The sequence below is a fragment of the Fukomys damarensis genome, unplaced genomic scaffold, assembly GCF_012274545.1.
Source record: "Fukomys damarensis isolate Sample0158 unplaced genomic scaffold, DMR_v1.0_HiC HiC_scaffold_19, whole genome shotgun sequence".
Taxonomy (NCBI): domain Eukaryota; kingdom Metazoa; phylum Chordata; class Mammalia; order Rodentia; family Bathyergidae; genus Fukomys; species Fukomys damarensis.
In genome coordinates this window covers 66967056-66969638 of record NW_022900931.1, presented here as the reverse complement: position 1 = coordinate 66969638, position 2583 = coordinate 66967056, and positions in this window count along the sequence as shown.

Genomic DNA, 2583 nt, shown 5'->3' with positions numbered 1-2583 from the left:
ATTATGCAGTTCAGATTGGCCTTGAACTCACTATGTAGCCCAGGCTGGCCTTAAACTTAGTGATCCTCCTGCCTCAGCCTCCCAGGTGCTGGGATAAGAGGAGTGCACCACTATAACTAGAAATGCTTTTTCATTTTTAAGTGGTTTGTTGATTCATCTATTTACACAGTACTGGGGATTGGACCCAGTGCCTTCCGACTGAGCTTTTTGTTATTTTTCATCTTGATACAAGGTCTCACTAAGTCACTCAGTGCCCAGGCTGGGCTCCAACATTGAGCTCCCCAGCGTTTAAGTGATGTCATAATGGCATGTAGTCACCAGCCTGTGGAGCCAGTGGTGATGGTGGAGCCTTTAAGAGGTGGAGCTAGTGGGAGGAAGTGAGGTCATGGGTCGGAGCCTGGAAGGGTATATAAGGACCTCGCCTCTTTCTCTCTTTGCTTCCAAGCTGTAAAGTGAGCAGAGTGGACAGAAACCTTGGGCCAGAGTCAACCTTTCCTTCCCATAAGCCTGCAGATTCGCCTTGCATATTTAGTCACGGCCATGGGAAGTGGCTCAGCGGGAGGCTGTGGTCAGGCAGGGCCTGGGGGAGCTTGCCAGCCCCTTCTGCCCTCCCATCTCAGGCCTGCGGCTTTCCACGGGTGCAGAGTGAAGACCCCCACCAGGGAGAGCCACCGAGAGCCAGAGCCCATGCCCCACCCCCAGCCCTGTCCCTGGGATTCCCAGAGCAAGCTGGGCACAGAGTGAGATAGGGTGGAGCGGCTGATGGTCTCCTCCCCTAGCACTTATCTCAGTTTATAACTGCACGCTCCTTAGTGCGGCGATGCCATTAATATCCACTCCCCTCAACAACCTGTCAGCTCGCCAGGGGACTCTCCTGCCCTCACTGTACTCGGGGCCAAAGCACCAACCGCTGAGCTGTAACGGCTGCACAGGCAGAGGCAGCCGTGACCCAGAGCCAGGAGACTCTAGCAGCCTTGCGGGGGTTATGAGCGCCTTTGCTCCTCCTGAGGACCCCAGGAAGTAAGTGCTGCACTGAGCCCAGGGACCACCTGAAGGATGGAGAGTTGGAGACGGGAGAGGCTGCTGCAGGGTTGGGAGCCTGGGCCGGGGCAGAAGCCAGCCTGTCCCTCCAGCATGAGGCAGGGCAAAAGAGTGACCGAGTCCCTAGCTCTGTGACCTGTCCAGGAAGGTCACCTGCACCCCCAGGCAGCTGGGCACCTTCTCGTGAGGAAGCTGCCGTCACCCCTGGCCGGTGTGCACTGTGACCGCTGTAATATTCATGCAACACGACGCAGTGTCCCTATGGGATGTACATAGTCCTTTGCAACTATAATATGGTCATTTATTGTATAATTACACAGTAAATGGGTCGCCGGGAGTGAGGGGGGACAGCTGGGGACTCCACAGCCTGTGGCGTCGCTCAGCTGCGATGCTGGTGATGTTCCCCAGGTCAGCTGCGTTAAATGCACTGTCAACTTAGTATATTTTCACCCTACAGTGGGTTTATCTGGAGGTAACCCTATTGTAGACACAGAAGAACCTGTCATTGTCCTTATAATTAAATATAGAAATGCTGTTGGTCAAAGGGAACAGATTCTCAAGCCAGCTGTGGTGGCACACCCCTGTAAGCCACCACTCTGTGAGGCCGAGGCAGGAAGAGTCCAAGCTTGAGCGCAGCCTGGGCAGCTCAGCGACTTGGCGGTAGACACCCTGCGGCTGTGTGCCCTGGAGAAAACGCCAGGGCTTTGAGGTTAAACCCGAGCAGGTGCGGCGTTCAAAGTGGCTTTGAATCCCACCTTCTCTCTGCAGCTGTGTGGCTCTGAGAAAGGTACTCAATGTCTCCGATCTGCTGTTTCAGGCTCCAAGGAGCCTGTGAACCACGGCTGAGCAGCCCTGCAGTTGGCTGAGATGACGTTTAGTGAGCGCTTAACACCAGAGCCTGCAAATTCCTGCGCAAGAGGTGTGTCGCGCTTTCTAAGGGGCAGGGCCGCCCAGTCCCCGTGGTCCTCATTCTCGGGCTCCCAGCGGCTCTCCAGAGGCCCTCGCCGGAGTCGCGGCTGACACCCACGCTCCTCTCCAGTCTCCCCATGACATGCGGGCTTCGCGCTCATGAACCCCCAAGCTCGCCCCGCTCTGCCGACGCCACGGTGTCAGGTACCTGTTCCTGCAGCCCCCTCGGCAGCCGGGGTGGCAGGCCGCCCTTCTGGCCTCATGGGAACCAGCTTCTCTCCGACGACCCAGTCTCCGAACACGGTCACCTCCCGGGGCGCCAGGACCGGGCCCGCATGATCCCGAGCGGGTCACTGCCATGCTCGGCCGCCCTGTTCCCACGCACTCTGCCCCGGAAGTGCTCTCGTGCGCGCGTGAGCGGGGCTGCTGCGCATGCGCTGGCGTCATGCACTGTGCCACGTGCCTCGGATTCCTGCCCTTTAATCCGCCCAGAGCCGCAGGCCGCCCCAGGAGTCTCCCCTAGAATACCTCAGTCCAGACCCGGATCGTGAAGGCCCCCAATTCCCTCCGAGACCCCCACCCGCGCCCCAGTCTCCTTCCGGTCCCCGCCAGCTTCCCCAGGAGCCCTCGGGG